This window comes from Lichenostomus cassidix, chromosome 20, assembly GCF_008360975.1.
Source record: "Lichenostomus cassidix isolate B80296 chromosome 20, HeHo_3.0, whole genome shotgun sequence".
Classification (NCBI taxonomy): Eukaryota; Metazoa; Chordata; class Aves; order Passeriformes; family Meliphagidae; genus Lichenostomus; species Lichenostomus cassidix.
This window is the reverse complement of record NC_139500.1, coordinates 10390844-10408153: the sequence shown is the minus strand read 5'-3', so window position 1 is coordinate 10408153 and position 17310 is coordinate 10390844. Positions and strand designations below refer to the sequence as shown.

Sequence of the window (17310 nt, the reverse complement as noted above, 5' to 3'; positions counted from 1 at the left end):
AAGGAGACAAAGCAGCTTTGTTGGGAGGCACAGAGGAGAGGCAGGAGGTTTGCTGTGTTAGTTGAAAACAGAGTGGATTTTGTGTGGAAAGAGGAGCTTGTGGTGCTGGGGAGGGACAGCAGCTCTGCCAGGACACCTGCAGGGGACAGCTGGGCTTTGGGCAGTGGCCTGAGGCTTCTGTGGGTCAGTGTGGTCACCTGTGTGGTCACCTGTGGGGACACCTGTGCACAATCTGCCTCAACACCCCTCACAGCACAGGCTTTGAATTGGTTCATGTAGGGAAGCTCAGGTGATTTGTGCTCCTTGATTTGCTGTAATTGCACCCAGCTGAGGAGGTGGGGAAGGCCAGTTCTCTCCCAGGACACAGGCATTTCCAATAGCACCAATAATTTAATTAACAGATGTTAATTCCCTGCCTCCTCTCCCTTGCAATGCCTGGGATTGTGCCTGGAGGATTTGATGCTCTCATTTGCTGTTTGAAATAGGCTCAGGTCAGCTTGGGGTGGGTGCAACCCACACTTACCCTTGACCACCTTGTGAGCCAAAACTTCCCCCAGAGCTGGAGGAGAAGCTGTTCATGCACTGCTGTCCAACTGTTCCAACCCCAGACACTTGAGAAAGACTCCTTGTGGTGAGAGGACAGTGTGAGAAGAGAAAGGTAAGTAGCTGGAAAGAGAATAAATGTGTTTTAAAGTGTTGTCTGGATAAGGTACCAGCAGAGATGAATGAGATGTTGTTGACTACAGAGAGGAACAGAATAACTTTCTTTTTGAGTCTTGATGATGTATGTTAAATAAGAACCTTCTCTCTTCTTAGAATTAAAGGGATCAGGAGAGTCTTTTCACCTCCCCTGTCTTTAATGGGTGAAGTTCCTGAGTGATTGTTCTCTGCTGGGAAATATCTGATTTAAAGGTTTGATACAGGCTGAACTTGTTCATTGCAGGTGTGTGGGTTTGGAGTGAATAATTCCTGGATACATGCATCTGCAAAATGAAAATCCAGTAAATTACAATAGCTCCTTTTGTTTTCTATTTTTGTCTTCTAGCACAACCTTTGTTGCTCCACATACTTTAGAAATTGGTGAGTTAGGATCTGAATGTTTTGCTTGATCTCTTGCCCTTTTATTCCAGTTGTTAGTGTGTCTAGGAACAGGAGTGTCCAAGAACTAGTCAGAAACAACAGGCAGGGTGTGTTTAGCCTATTTTGTTGAGCTATTTTAGTTATCACAGCACGTGCAGCATTATCTGTTCACATGAACTGTTGTCTTTGTGCACTTTTACCTGCCTTTATTGTGGTTGAATACTGGGAAAACAGAGTTCCTTGGGAAAGAAAAGGAAAAATTCCACCCTTTTGTTAGAATTTTTTTTTTTAAGATAGCTTCCTCTGGCTCCTGTCTTTCCTCTGGCTCTTGCCCTTCTCCCTTGTGGAGTAAAGCAGGAAAAGAACATGAAATAAATACTGACTTGCTAAGTGCAGGTAGACATGAGATCCCTGTTGTGGTGATGATGTAGTGTCCTAAAGTCATGTGTACTGTGAGTAACTTCAGCACAGGAACTGCCAGCTCCCCCAGAGGAGGTATTTTTGGGGGAAGGGAAGAGTCCACAAAGGAAGCTGACAGAGGAGAAGGGATTTATGTAGCTTAGCTGTAGGGAAGAGAGGTTAAAGCAGTTTCTGGATTCATCAGGTTTCTATGACAGTAGAAACAACTGCACACCTTAAATTCCTGTCTGAAGACTCTAAAGCCAGAAGACTGAGTTTGGGTTTTTTCTTAATGGATTATCATTGGAAATATTTCCAAATTTAGCTGGGACATTGACCATTTTATGCACAGCAAGGTCAGATCAGTGGGCAAAGAGAGATTAGTTTAATTAAATCAATATGTGATTGTTAAGCTTCATAATAAAATCTTAAATAAAAACTTTGGGGAGAGAAGTTGATTAGCTTTGCAGAGTACAAAATGGAACAACTGTTTGTTCATGAAATACTTTTGCAAAGGTTGAAAAAATGATTGACTTCTTCCTTTCCCCATTTCCCCATCCCTTCACATGACAGAAACTCCTTTTTTTTTTTTCCTTTTGCTGTAAGTTCCTCCAGCCTTGAGGGTTTGAACATGTAATAGGAAAAAGAGGAAAACCCCATTGCAGCCCTTTGCACCTCTGTCCCTTCAGAAAGGCACAGTTATGTTTCTTTGTGTGTTTTCTCATGTTTTATTTCAACCAGATTTCATTACCTAAATTCAGAGCAATGATCAAAATTTTTAAAAACTCAGTGATTTTGGACACTTGACAGTGGGATGCACAAGTATTTCTTGCACACCCTGTTGGGTTTTACACACCACTGAGCCTGTGTAGTTTTATAATCTTATTTCCTAGGAAATCAGGTGAGACGCTTGGGCAGACAAGGAATTATGAAGGATTTATGAGAATTTTGAAGGAGGTGGCACATCTGCCAGGATCACCCTGGAGCAGCCCAGGTGCAGGAAGGTGCTACTGACTTTCAAAGAGCATCACTCCCCTGCAATAGGCTTTTCCCCAAAATATCTGAAGTTGAGTTGTTAACTTTGCTAGCAGGATCCCAAAGGGGGTTTGTTGCATTTAGTCTTGAAACACAGAACCTTTCCTTTCCTTTCAAGCATCCCCATATCCATGCAGCTGAATTGTTGCTGTAAGCTTGTTGTGTCAGGAGAGTGTTCGAAGTTAAAAGGATTCAGAACCTCACCTGATTCAGGATCCCTTTCTATGATCCCCCTTAACTGTGTCCTGTGGCATGACCAAGTATTCTAGGCTTCCAGCAAGATCCCCTGACACATCCAACAGATCTGCTGCCATCAAACCCCCTCCAGCTTTCTCCTTTCCACTTCATCAGCATTCCTCTAATTCCTGGCTTTTTATTTGAGACATCCCCCACCATTTCCCTGCAGGTGTTGAGCAGTGCAGGTGGGAGTGTGGCTGTCACACCCTCTCCCAGACCTGAATCCGTCCCACAACTACTTTCTCTATCCCTTTTACCCCTCCTAAAGCTCAGCCACCTCCTCAAGTGCTGCTCCCATGGATCCTTTCCCAGCTCTCCTCCTGAGGAACACCAACCCCAAGGAAACTGAGGGCACACCAGGGCCTGGGCAGTGCCTTGGTGAGGCCACCAGAGCAGGGGATAATGGATGAGGTGCCAGCCCTGGGGTCTCTGTGAGCACAGCCAGGCTGGTTGGTATGGAAACAGCCTGGTATTTAGGGGAACACACCACCCTGCTATTTGTACTTGTCTAATTATTGTTATTCTTCACATTTCCTTCCAGTGGATGAGTAATGGAGGAGGGTTGGAGGGAAGGGATGGTGCAGGGGGAGGGCAGCAGTGATTTGTAGGGTGGGCATCTCATTCTGGAGAGGAGGAATTGATCTTGCTGAGCACCCAGGGCAGCCCCAGCTGGGTTTGCCTGAGCAAGGGGCTTGGGTGGGGACTGTGGTGGGATTTAGGGTTCTTTTGACCTGTAAATGCCAGTAATTCATGTTTTGATTCCAAATGTTCCACAACAAGCCCACAGTTGTGGTGAAAGTGAGCTATTTCCCCAGGACACCTGAAGAGATGCTGTAAAAGACTTCTGAGATGGTGATCTGAGCTGTTGTGCTCATCCTTATTAAGCCAAATCTGATTGATCCAAGAGTTAGTTTAACAAATCAAACTCTTTCAAAAAGTAACTTTCTCTTCTTAGAGCTGCATGAATGAGAAATCTGGATGGGTCAAAAAGAGAGGATTTAGCCTAGTGTCAGTTCAGCCAAGCTTTTGTTAGTTGAGCCTTTTTATCTGTGTTTCATCAAGTTCATTATGATGTCTTGAAACACTTGCAACAGTCTAAATCCCTGTACTGATAAGGGGGGTGGATTTCCTTGGCCACATCCAGGCAGCAAACAGCAATTTGTGCCTTCTGTAGTAGAATTTGTATGTGATGCAACAAATTTTCCTCTTGTATAGGGTGATACTAAAAATTTAGGACCAAGAAAGCTCAACAATTTATAATCTGGCTCTTGTCTCATATGTGAGTTACACATGGAATAGTTATAGATGCAATGAAGGAATTTCATCTAGGCTCATTTTTATTCTGTGAAGTACCTACTTCTATGAAGTTTTTCTGCTTTGGTTTTATTTTTCCACCTCTTTTTGGCCACCTGATTCCCAAGGAGAGGTTTCTTGATATCTGCACAAACACATATCATGCCCTAACCTGTGATTATGGAGAATTTCATGCTTATATTTCTCTCTGGCTCTGGGGGATCTTGGGCTGTTCTGACAGCAGAGGTTTCCACTGTTGATCAGAGCTGTGTCCAGCTGTGTGGGATTTTGCTTGGGTGGGGTTGGGAAGCACTTTTGTTCTTTGTCCTTTGACACAGCACTCCAGAATTACTGAAATTCATGGTGGGTAGGCATCAAATCAGCATTTCTTTCCCTTGAGCAGCTTGTTCTGGTAACACCTAGGCCTTGTAAAGCAAATCCACCCTTTTTTTGGAGACAGGAGGAGTTTTCAAGCTCCAGAACAGTGCATTGTCTCTCACAATCAAAAATCAACATGCTCAAGAGTAAGATCTGCTTGTACTTGAGCATTCCTTGGTGAATCCACTGGAATATTGCTGGCTGAGTTTCCCAGCCATTCCAGCTCTGGGCTGAGCATCCCTGCCCTCCCTTGCCCTGCTGTGCAGGCAGGTCCTGGTTCAGAGCCCTGTGGGGCCAGCCTGAACCTCTCCCTTCACTTCCATGACCTGGAAAGGGAAGAAACAAAAGATCTCAGCTCTAAAAGGCTCCAGCTCAAGCCAATCTGAGGGCATGCAATGGTAACAGCCAATTATGATGGGATTATAAAAGATGGCATTACAGCACTGCAAGTATTGATTGAACCTTTAGCCATACAGGCATTGAGAGAGAGAGAAGGAATGAGTGTGAGATCAATAGATGCATCTTTAGGCCTATTTATCTCTGGGTGATTTTTCCATTCCCCTTCCTGTTCGATATGGCATAATTTACCTTCATAAAGTGTTCAGCGTCAGGGGTCCATTATCAGAGTAATCAGTTTTGATTAGTAGAGAAAGGGTACAAAATTGTTTAGCCTCTAGATAGAACTGTGAAGAGTGAGTAAACTATGCTTGACAGCACCTAATGCAGTTAGAATGTACACTTAATTTGATTCCAATTCTTTATGGCTTTCCATGATTTCAAGCATCTATTGGTTTGTTAGAAAAATATAATAGGAAATGGGCTGTGGCAGGTGGGAGGGGAGAGGGAGGAGAGAGATAATTTAAGTTTGCAGGATGCAATTTTCCTCAATATAAACATTCTAATGCAATTTGATGCCTGTTGTGTTTTGGTGAGCCAGGCAGGAGCTTTTATTTTTCAGATTTATTTTTAGCACTTTGAGGATACTCAGGGGGTAACCCAGCCTGGGTTGTTGGATGTTTATTCCCAGTGCCACGAGCTGAGTCTCAGAAACTCAGGTCTCTTGTGTTTTCTTTCCCTCTAATGGTGCTGCAGCATTGGTCTCCTCCCAACTTGTGTTTGCTCCTTTACGTGAAGGTAAAATTGGTGATAAAACCTGAGTGTGCCAACTCCCATTGCATTTGACTGAAGCTTTTCAACTCTTCTCAGATACCCATCATGTTCTAAATCCTCTCCTGCTTTTTTTTCTGCCTCCTTTTTCTGTTTTCCAAGAGAATTTGGGTGAAAATTGGAGGAAAACCAGACAGAACTCTTGAAGTTTGCCAGTGAAGTCCAACAAGGGACCAGCCTGGATCTTGCACTTTCAAAGCCAGGCTCACCCCCAGCTGACACATCTGCCTCTGCCCATCCTTGTTGACCTGGGTGAATTATCAATAATAATTCAGGACATATTTATTCTTTTAGTTTTATCTATAAAATTAGAGCTGCACGACCCCATTTTTGTAATACAATCTCCAGTCACAGGTCCTGTAGTATTTGATTTATACCCTCTAGTGACCAGGGCTTTTAATACCTTTTAACACTTTGAAATGGAGACAGTGTTGCTTGTTCTTGTGCTTTTACTGAGTCTTGGGATATTTGGGCTTTTGTTTATTATCCCAGCTCCTGGAGGCAAGTGACTGCAAGAGACTCTTGGCTTTTGTTATAAGCATTTCTAGCAATTGTGGTTTGTGAGAATGGCTTTAAAATGTGATCTGGCTCCACTGTAAAGACTCAGGAACTAAAAGACAAATAAAAACTTAAGTTAAAAAAAGCACAACCCCAATTAATTTTTGAGCTACTTATGTTTTTTTTTTTTTTTTTTTTTGTTTAATTTTCTGGAGGGTGGACAATGTCTACAATATATGTCTATATATATACATAATATATACACAGAGGTGTTCATTCTATTTTTTTTTTTTTTTCATTTGGAAAGTTGTGTATAATGTAAAGAATTGGCAAGCAGCAACCATCAACAACAAAAATATTTGAAACTGCTTTCCTCCTGTGCTGCTTCACTTGCTCCACATCCAGTGCAAGCCAAAGCAGCTGAATGCTGGGCTTGGAAATGACTTTTCATGGTGAATTTATGTCCAGTTGGAAGTGGCTGTAGGAAGTTCTGCTGCTGGAATTGAGGAAATGCACCTTGGGCTCTCAAGGGATGGGCAAGAGGTGATGTGACCTTGAGTTGTTTGGATATGGTGGTGGCTGGATGATGACTGTGACAAAAAAGAACTGACTTATTAACTGAAAAGTCTTAACTGTACCTGCTCTGGTTTGGGATTTTGTTTGTTTTCTTTCAGGCATGAAAATGGTATCAATTAATTATTGTCTCTATTTTTTGGGGGGGGCAAGCCATGTTACACTTTGTAGAGCTAATCAGAGGTAGCTGAAGGTTTGCTGCGTGTCAGAGTAGCCTGCTGGAGTGTAAATACTTGTGAGGAAAACAGAATTGGTGCAGTTAACTGTTCACAGAACTTTCTCTGAGAACTTTTTTCTGTTCACAGAAGTGCTGTTGTGTTGTGTTGCTTGGTGAGAAAGCTGTGGTACTTGCCATCTCCCCAGAACAGTTTTTCATCTCCAAAGTGCAGTTTTTTGTTTCTAAAGAGAAACAGGTTGAATTTGGGAGGTACTGCTGGAATGGGACATTTCCCACCATCTTTTCTCTGTTCAACAGCAGCTGGCCTTGCCCCACCATGTAAATGGGAGAATTTAGTGGTGAGCATTAACTCTGCTATGGCAGACCTCTGTCAGAAACTTCAGCCTGTGTGTGGATGGGCCAGAAGCACTAAAACAAAATTTCAGAGTGAATAAGAAGGGTTTCTGTGACTGTTTTTTTGGTCCCTAGCCCAGCAGAACCCTTAAACACATGTGCAATGTGGAGGAAGTGTGTAACATCTTTACTGAATTTGTTTCAGCTGTGTTCACGCCTCTCTGTCAAGTACTTCCCATGAAAATTGGGACTATAAAACCCTGCTGGTATGAAAGTTTTTTCTTCTATAAAGTCTAAAGTTGTGTGCAGCAGTATTCCATATCCCAAACTAATAGTTTGCATGTGCGAGTCAAAGTATTAAGTTTGCAGTTTTTGAGCAAAGCCAATGTTTATTGTGTGACACATCCAGTGTGTCACTTACCTGCTTAATCACAAAGGGGATCTGTGGAGTAGTCAGATTTGCTGCTGGAAAGAAGTTAAATTAATCAAGTAGTTTGAATGTGATAAATTATTAGCTGATCAAAATATGCAATTTATTTTTGTAACACAGTGAGATGGATGGCTTGCTACTCTCAGTGTCAGCATGCATGTATTCCTGGTCTTTTAGGAAATTCATCTCCAGTGTAAATGCACAAATATCCTTTTGTTAGACTGGGATAATTCAGATTTCTGGCCATGAAAATTATTTCAGACAAAATCTAAGAAAATGAGTCCTGTTTCATGTCTGCAAGTCTTCAGCTGTGCTGGGAAAGGCTCACCTCGTGTTCTGTCAGCAGAGTCCCCAGGCTTTAAGCAGACACACATATCTGGGGCTCCATGATTTAAAGAGGTAACATTTTTCAGTGGTTAAAAGATGCCAGCTGGGTAAATAAACCCAGACTATCACCAACAGTCCTCCTGCTTCCCAGAGTTCATTAGTGATAACAAGACTCTTGGCATTTGGATAATAAATCCACCATCTCAGGGCTGCTGTGCACAGGTTGAGGAGCTCAGATGGTGACATTAATGGTGCAAATACAATAACATTTGAAAAGAAACTTCTTGGAGGGGAGAGGAGGGAGGAGGAAAGGGCAGCCAAGTGTGAGAGCAGTGGGGGGAATTTCATGCCTGCATGCCTGTGTGCAGAGCTCCCACCGTGGGCCTGCCACACTCTGCTCGTGGTCTCAGTGTGGTTTCAGTGGTTTCAGCACAGAGCAGAGAGCATTTGAGGCAGGGGATGGGGATGTCACCTGCCTGGGCTGGTTTGTCTGGCCACATCAGCCACAGCAATCGAGTCAGGTGGCTTCGAGTCAGTGAGCTGCTGGTGTCACACAGGGCTCAGTGACTGCCTGGGATGTTCACTCTCAGCTCTGCCTCCATCACCCCTCTCCCTGCAAGGGTTTGCTTTGCAGAGAGTTACCTGCCTGCCTGCCTGCTTGGATTGTGGAAATATGGCTGTAATCACAAAATACTTCCTGAAAAATCCATGCAGGGAATGCTAAAAACCTCCAGAAGAACAGTGATAGACTGTGAGACAGTCTGGACCTCACTGAGGCAGGGGCTACTTCTGATTTTTAGTCATAGCCCCCTTTTTCTTTCTTTAGAATTAATTACTAACTCCTCCATGAGATAGAGAAACTGTGCATGTCTACTGTCTATGCTGACTTGATAACATCTGGCTTTGCACCACTGTTCTCCTTGGTCATCAAAACAACAAAAAAACCCCAAAAGTAGTTTTGAAACTTTCTTTAGGGAGAGAATCAGGTTGGGCTGTGCAGAGCAGGGGAACAAGCACTGCTGCCCTGCCAGGGATTCCTCACAGGTCAGTGCAAACTGTGGTTTAAAGTCAGCTGTCCTGGCTTTGCTAAGAATTGTGAAAATGTCTTTAGACTTTAATTTTTATTGTTCTAGAGAGCAAGAGACATGGTAGCACAGACTGATTTGTTTCCAGCTGTGAGAAATAGTGAATTTACCTCTAATATTCTCCAAAGTCAATTGCTTATCTCAGGAAAATGTTGAGTGCTTCAAGCTCTTGTACAAGGAGCTTTATTGGGGTTTGTCTGTAATTCAGTAACAGTTTAAAACCAAAATCCTCAATCCAAAATCAAAACCATCTCAACACCATGGAAAAAAGCAAAATGATGTGTGGCTAAATCTCTCCTTTGCTTAGAAATAGTTACAAAATAGCTCCTGCATGGCTGCTGGGTGCATAAGTATTTTGCCATGATAGGATTGAAAATTTGCCAGTGCCAGAAACTTAGTTTACAGTAGATGCCTTTAGCAATTGCTGTGTAGTGTTTGCAGAGTCCCTGGGAGGAATTCAGCTTCCCCTGAGCTCATCTTCTGTGGACAATATTCAATTTTTGGACTCTTGCCTCCAGTGTATTGTAGCTAAAATAATTAATTACAAAAACTGAGTCTTTTCTTCCCTAACTTTTAGATCAAGTGTAATTAGCAGTGTGGATGGTAGTTTATCCACAAACTAACACTGTTGGTCTCCCCCAAGTTTAGAAGTCAAAATAGCAAACCATGTCAATTGTGATCTGCTCTCTGATCAGGTTACAGCTGAGGAAGGAGCCTGAATTAAGTTCTTTCTCTCACAGGGCTATGGTGGAAAATAGAATCAAAATTAGCAGATAAATGAATAAAATCTCAAGGACAATGGCAGAATAAACCTGTCTGCTAAGCAATTTGCCAAGAGGAAAATCTGGCACCTCTTGTTTAAGGAGAAATAGTGAGGAGGAAATATGTGAAGTCCTTAACTGACTGAGGGAGAAGCTCTGGCAGAAGGAGATGTGATATTTCTTAACATGGTTTAGTGGTGGACTTGGCAGTGCTGGGTAGAGAGTTGGACTTGATGCTCTCAACAGGTCCTTTCTAATCTTAATTTTCTGTGATTCTGTAACTCTAAGCTGGTTTTAATATCAAACACCACATTCTCTGTCTAAATAATCCTAATCTATGCACAGCAGAATGCATTTTCTCAAACTGGGGTGGGTGATCCATCCCTCCTGCCTCTCTGACCATGGTGGAGTTGGCTGTGATGCTCTGCTGTCTGTGGCAATGCTGAAATGGCCAACCTGAGCCCAAATCACAGAATTTAGGAGACAAGGAGGTGGGTGCAGTGCTCTGGCTTTGCTTGGTGCAATGCCAGGAGATTCCCTTTTCATCCTCACTGATTTACATGGAAATTGGAAAAATGCTAAAAATAATGAAGTACTTCTCAAGGATAATGTGTGTTCAGGGTGGAGTGCAGGGCCTTTTCCAGAGGCACTGCTGCTGTAGGACAGTTGTGGGATTTCCTGAGGTTATGATCCCACATTTGGAGTTTTCCCCAGACCTTCAGCCTGTAATCAGCCCAGGTACAGCTGCTCCAGAGCCTCTCCCAGGAGCTCTTGGCAGGATTTGGAGAGACTCACGAGAACTTATGGTGTTATGGGCCAGGAGCAAATGGCAGGATGTGCCCTTCATTTTTGGGGACTGAGGAGAGTAAGGGGGCTCATAAAAATAAATGTATTTAATAGCACAGAATGAAAGGACAAATTGAAATTGTGCTGAAATCCAGTTCTGGGGTTTTATAATCTACAGAAACTTATTAACTCCAGGGACCTGTACAAGCTGGGGGGAAAAAAGTGAGCTTTCCACTCCATCCCCAAAACAGAGAGAATTTAGAGTACTTTTATGGTGCATTTTAGGACAATGACCTGGGCAATGTGTTCAGCTGCCTTGCTTGCCTCATAAAACCCAGTTTATACAGCCCTGGAATCAATCCTGTTCTCTTTTGGGTCTCCAGAGCAGGGACTGCCAGCAGAAGCACTTTGTGATATAGAGTTGAAGTGTCAAAGGGACACAGAGCAGTCATGCTCACCTCTGTGATCAATAGGAAAGGGGGATATTTAGACATAAATAACCTTTGATGTAGAGTGGGAAGAGCCTCTCTCTGCAGCCCAAGGTTGGAGAGAACTTCCCTGCTCTCCAGGACCTGATTTTTTAAAGTTTGCTTAAGCTAGGTAGCACAGCTGAAACAAGAGAGACACCCCAAAGTAGCCCATAAAAAAAAAAAAAAAAAATTGAAGATAACATGCCCTGTACATTTTATTTGATTGTGTCAGGGATTGCCACTGTCTGGTGTTGAATTTTCTGTAGCAGTGTTTGAATTTCATTGTGCACCCATTCCCTCAAGTATTTTTCATTTGAAATACCAAAAGCATCTTTACATCGTTTCATACTTCAAGTTGCATAATTTCGTTTTTTCAGGGAATAAACCCCACTTTCCTCACTTCCAGTTCTAATTCAGAATCTGTGTTTTAATGAGGTTTTCCAGCTTCCTATCACAAGTGTGCAGCTGGGGCAAAAAGGGGCAAACTGTCCAAAGTTTGCAGGGTGAGAAGTAGCTGAATTTTGCACAATTTGAGGTGGGGAAAAGCTGTGGTTCCTCAAGCCAAACCCCTCACCTGCTGCTTGTGTCTTCACTCTGGATTTTTTTGCTTTTTAGAAGTCTGATTTGTTTTCCTGTGAGCTTCTGGAGAAGCCTGAGGAGGAAAACATCTGGGCTATGGGAGTGGTTTGACTTAAAGAAGAGAAAATGGGTTTGGGAGAATTAACTCTATTTCAGCCACACAAATAGACCAATTTCTGCGTTAACACTTGAACACTTATTTATTTTAGCCAAAAGACGTTTGCTTGTAGTTAATGTTTCAGTAGTTTTGTGAGTATTCAGCTCTAGAGAAACTCCTCTTGCCATTTCTTCTTGCAATGACCAAGTAACTGGCATTGTGGCCACAGCTGTCACTGTCCCTCCAGCCAATGTGCACATTGCCACAGCAGAGGGAAAGGAGAAAAATCGGAATTCAAGTCCTGTCTGAAAAGTAAAAGGGACAAATTAGTTTCTTGTCACTGCACTGCAATAAATACATTGTCATTTTTATACCCCAGTGAATCATATTCTCCATTTCCCCCGTAACTATTATACAGTCTGCTGGCAGTACATCATTTTTTGGTAATTTTATTTTCACCAATTGTTTTATGAAATTTTTGAGTTTTATGGACACTAAAACAAATCTAGCCTGCGAGTATTATAGCCCTTTAAATCACCAGCAGGAAATCTCAAGGTTCCTCCAGACTGTGAGAGAAGGAAGCTTTAGGAAAGAAAGATTGCTCCTGGCTTATAAACTGAGCAAAAACCCAGAGATAAGTTTGTAAAAGGGACATAGATCATCACTGGCAAAAAGCAGGGCGTAAAACAACATCTCTCCACTCAGCTCCCTTAAGAATAAAAATGGATTTTTATTTAGCAGAAACACTAAAGTAGTTGGGGAAAGGAACACACAAGCTTTTCCATGCTTTCTTAACCATAACAATCCTTATTTCCTGCAGAGCTGCAGTGTCAGGCACCACCTTGGCTAAACTGTGGTTAGTTGTAGTCCCAAACCAGGGGGAAGTTGGAAGAAACTCTGAATTCTGAGCCAAACCTTGGCAGTGCTTGGCTAAATTGGCCATCACAGTCCAAAGGAAGTGGTGGCACCAGGACATGGAGAAAGGAATCATCAGGTTCTTCTCTTCCTATCCATAACCTTTGTTAATATTTCCATGATTTTCCATGGTTTCCAAAATTTAAGTAGACTGAGTTGTGGTATGATAAAAAAAACTATTTACTTTTTTTTTAAATATAAGTAAGATTTTTGTTCTCAATGTATTTTTTTTTGGTCCACTTATATCTCTGATCATAAGAAAGAAAAAGAAGATGAAATGGTCTTGCTTAGATGGAAACATTGAACAAGAGCTTTGCTATCTGTGAATCTGACAGGGCAGGTGAACAAGCTCTCACCTCACTGCTGGTCTGGGCTTTGCAGTCTTGAATGATCTACTGCTTTTTTACTTTGCCCTTTTTCATTCACATCTTAATATTTTTAAAGGCTCTGAAGGTATTTAGATTAAATATTTGATTTGTGAATTGGAAGAAAGATTGTTTTTAGATCAAATTGAATAATTGTCATTTCTAAGGAATTAAAAAAATTAGTAGAAATAAGAAATTTGAGAAATGATATAAAAATGGCTGTTCTGTCTCAGACCTGTGGTCCACTGTGGCTGGAAGTGGAATAGTATAACTGTGTGTGCACATATTTCCCTCAATATATCCTTCCAGCAATCTATTATATAGGAACCTATGAGCCAAAGGGAACACACTTGTTAATGGCCCTTGATGGATTTTTCCCTCTGTGAATTTATTGAGTTGAACATATGTACGTTCATGACTTCCCCTCTGGAACATGTGGTGTGATTGGAAAAAAATCCCTCCTTTTTCCTACTTTTCAACTCTTTTCTTGACTCCCTTCACCTGCTGGTTCACTTTGAGCTTTGCCAGGAGCTGTGTTCTGTCACCACCCCTTTACCTGCCCAGTGGTACCCAGGAGGTTAAAGATTCCAGCCCTTGTCTTGTCTGGCCATCCTTTCCCAGCTGGAGAAGCCCAAGCTGATTACTGACTTTTGGACCAAAATATCCTTCCTGAGGGAATATGGTGCTGCTCCCAGTGTGGGTTTGGCTTCACATGCTGCAGATTTGGGAGGTTGCAACAGCAGCTCCTGTGCATTGGCATCAAGAGGGGGTTAAAGCCCAGTTCAACAATTTCCACTCAGGAGTTCTGAAAAAAATGAATAAAGACACATCTCTGAGTGAATGGGATTTTGGTTGCAAAACAAAACTCTCTGAAAAGGAAGTGCAAGCTAAAAATCCCTATTTCTTCAATTAATATTCTCAGACCATGGATTTCAGTCTGTATGTTCTGAATAAATCAGTTAAAGATAAACGTGGGTGAGTTTTCCAGCTCTATTTTTACATCACCTGAAAAGAAATATCTACAGGTTGGAACTCAAACTGGCTTTGACTGTCTGCTCTCCCGGTGTTAGGATTGCTGTGCATTCTGCCTGTTCAGAGCACAGCAGTGCTGCTCTGTGTCTCTCACATGCTGCCTTTTGAGTGTTTCACTCATTTAAAGATGTCTTTAACAAGCTGAGGATCAGCCTCTGGCCACATGGATGGTGATTTTTCTCTTCACTTTAGCACAAGAGCATCCTGAGGATTTATAACTGGTCTCTATTCTTATTGTGGGCAAAGGGGTGGCAGAGGTGAAGCATTTCCTATTTTGAATGGTGGTGAGGAAAAGCATGAGGAGAACAAGGCACAGTTGAGAGAGGAGTAGATGGGTAGATGTGCTCAGCATGTTTTGATCCCTCCAGGAGTTTAAACCAGGGCGTGGCTGGACAGGAGTTGTGAAATTGAGGGTATGGCTGCATTGGGCCGAAGGTTTTATGTGGGTGTAGCTGTTCCTCTGATGGGAGGGAGTTGACTCGAGCTCTCTAAAGCATTTTCATGCCACTGGGGCCCTAGTCATGCTAAAGGCATCAAATGTTTCAATGAGAAATGTTCTCCTTAGGCTTTGGGTCACAGCCTGTCTGCCTCAGAGCTTTGGAAGGGCTCTGCACAGAGAATTGTGGGGAAGGAAGGACCTGCAGCTCTGTTCAAAGGGCTTGAGAGAGAAACCAAAGCTGCAGCAAAGATCCCCAGTGCTGTAGTTTGCTGTGGGGGTGGCAGTGTCCCTCCTATGTCCCTCCTGTGTCACCTGGGGTCTGGCACTGACCCCCTGGGTCAGGCCACATTCCTGCAGATTTGTGCTTCCTGACAGCACAGGGTGCAGTGCTGTGCACCCCATTTGTGCTTCAGGAGTGCTTATCTGAGCCAGCTAACAAACACACATCGCAGCTTCTCTGTGCTGCACCAGCTCTCTGAAATCCCTTTGGAAACAAACCTCACTCTGCTACTCACTCACTCACCTCCCTCTTTGCTACTTTCTCCTCACTCCCCTCTTTGCACAAAGTGCAGCTCTTAATTTTTTGCTTTTACTCTCTGTAGCTAAATCTACTTTTAATTTTTTTTTTCCATTTATTATTTTTTTTCTTCCGCCTGTTTAATCTCAACTCAGCCCCAGCGCTGGTGCAGCGTTACAACAGTTTTGTCATGTTGGCTGTCACCGTGCTGACAGCCCCGTGACAGCTGGCAGATGTATGGATGATGGATGTTTTCTCCCTTGTGCAAGGACGATGGGATAAAAGTGCAAACAAACCGGGTAATAGATGGGAAAAGCAGAGCAGCGTTGATAAGGCCTGGTCCCCACTCTGTGATGTATGGGAAAGCAAGCTGCAGGCAATTTGTTTCAGAGAAATGAGGGAGTCTTTGTAGAGAGGGACACAAGGAAAAGCAGTAAAAGAAAAGGAGAGGGGAAAAAAAAGAAATAATAAGGGAGGGGAATACCTAAAGCTTGTCTGTGTTGTGGCAACACCAGCCTGTTGTTATGGCAATAGGCAGATCTCATTTCAAGGACAGGCTGGGGGTCCTTGGCATTCATCGGGGACCCCAGGAGGAGGTGTCTGGGATGGGAACACTGAGTTTGTCTTTGCTTGTTTCTGCTGCTTCCCTCACCTCCCTGCTGTTATTGATGGGCCCTAGGTGTCCTCTGGAAGAGCTCACAAATGGCTGCAGGGACTGGGGGCAGATAAAATTCCCAAGCCTCTCCGTGGTGGAGCTGAGAAGTTAATGCACATGTCTGGACTCATGTGGAGGAGCTGCTGCTCTCCAAACTTGCTGAGCCAGGCTCAGCTCTGGGGGCTCCCATCCCAAAGAGATCTCCTCCCATCCCTGCATGGCCCCAGCTCCTGCCTCCCCAGTGGGAATGAAAGGTGCTGCAAACAGGGCACTGGTGGAGGTGATCCTGAGCAGAAGGTGGCATTCACCTTGTCCCTGAGAGCTGGCAGCTCTCCAAGGCAATGCCAGGGCTGGGAGCTGCCAGGGTGCTGCTGCACAGCTCATGGGTCTGGCTGGCAGAGAGGGCCAGGAATCCTTCAAGTGAGCAAGAAGGGAAGAGGATGCTCATCTAACAGCTTGTGAGAGTCCCTTTAAATGCAAGGAATTCTTCCAGGGCTCCTGCATGGCTCCTGACTGTTAATCCCTCGGTGCTGCAGCTGCCAGCACGGGTGTGCAATGGCTCTACAGTGATGTTGGTGCTCTCACACCCTCTCACCAGCAAGGATGTTTTCTGCATGCTGACACCTCCCCTTGCTTCCCTCCCACCTCTGCTTCTGTCACTGTCAGGGACTTATTTAGGCTCGTAATAGTGATAATTTATTACAGCACACTTCCTACAGTGAGTAAATAAGTCTGTCTCCCTTAAACTCCCTGGGCAATTAGAAGAATGAAAGACTGTGCCACGTATTAGCATTTATTTTCTCCCAGCATTTATACAAGGCCATTTTCTGGCTGACAAATTGTGGGGCAAATTGTTCCCGAGGAAGTCTGTCAGATGGAAAGGTGTTATGATTAAACTGTTGGCGTAAATTTAGATGACAATAAATCCTTTTATTGCATTAACTGGATTTATTTCCTTGCAACTACCATTAAGGATTCAAAGAAACAATAATGAACAGGTTGATTTTGCACCTGCTTAAGGGTAATTAATATGCACTCTAAAAACAGAGAGTTGGCTTTAAAAAAAATCTCTCCAGTGATCTAGAGCCTGCTGATCAGGAGATGGATGTGGAATCAGCTGTATGTGTAAGGTAGAATTGCATTAACAAAAATCCTAAAGTGCAGCAGTGACATGGGGTTTTGGGAAGGGATCTATTCAAATGGGAGCTGGAAAGGCTGAATTCTGCAAACCCTTCAGTGCACAAACACTGCCTGCAGTGGGGAGCTCTGCCTTGTGCAAGAGGTCAGTGACCCAGTGGGGTTTAGGCTGTTTTTGTGTGCAGCAGTTTTATGTCCCTGGTGGAAAGGGTTTGTATATTCCAAGAAAAAAAATGTAGCTTTTTGTTTCAGTAGAAGTCTATCCATAATTATCCCTATTACTAGCTTGGATAAAAGGAAATGGCAGTATTGATTTATCTGTGGTTTAAAAAAAACTGAAAGGGGGCAAATTGATAAAAGTCTAGCAAGACTACAAGAATTGAAAGTCCCATGTGTCAAAAAAGATGAAAAAAATTTGTATTGCAAATGGTTATGATGAGCATGAAAGGATAAGATGAGGCTAAAATAGAGCTATGAGGATCCAAAATGTTAAAGCTGGTCATATTGTCAAGCAGGAAGTTTAGATAAAGATTTGGGATGTCAT

The 17310-nt window shown here is 43.1% G+C and overlaps 1 long non-coding RNA gene across 2 annotated transcripts in view; it reads left to right on the top strand.

Annotated features, from left to right (window-relative positions):
• The first annotated feature begins 440 nt into the window (after nt 1–440).
• LOC146428813 (uncharacterized) overlaps nt 441–17310 on the top strand; it is a 73751-nt gene continuing 56881 nt past the window's right edge. For both annotated transcript variants that reach the window (XR_014855989.1, XR_014855988.1), the window contains exon 1: nt 441–658. This is a non-coding gene — a long non-coding RNA (uncharacterized LOC146428813). The remainder of the gene's footprint in view (nt 659–17310) is intronic.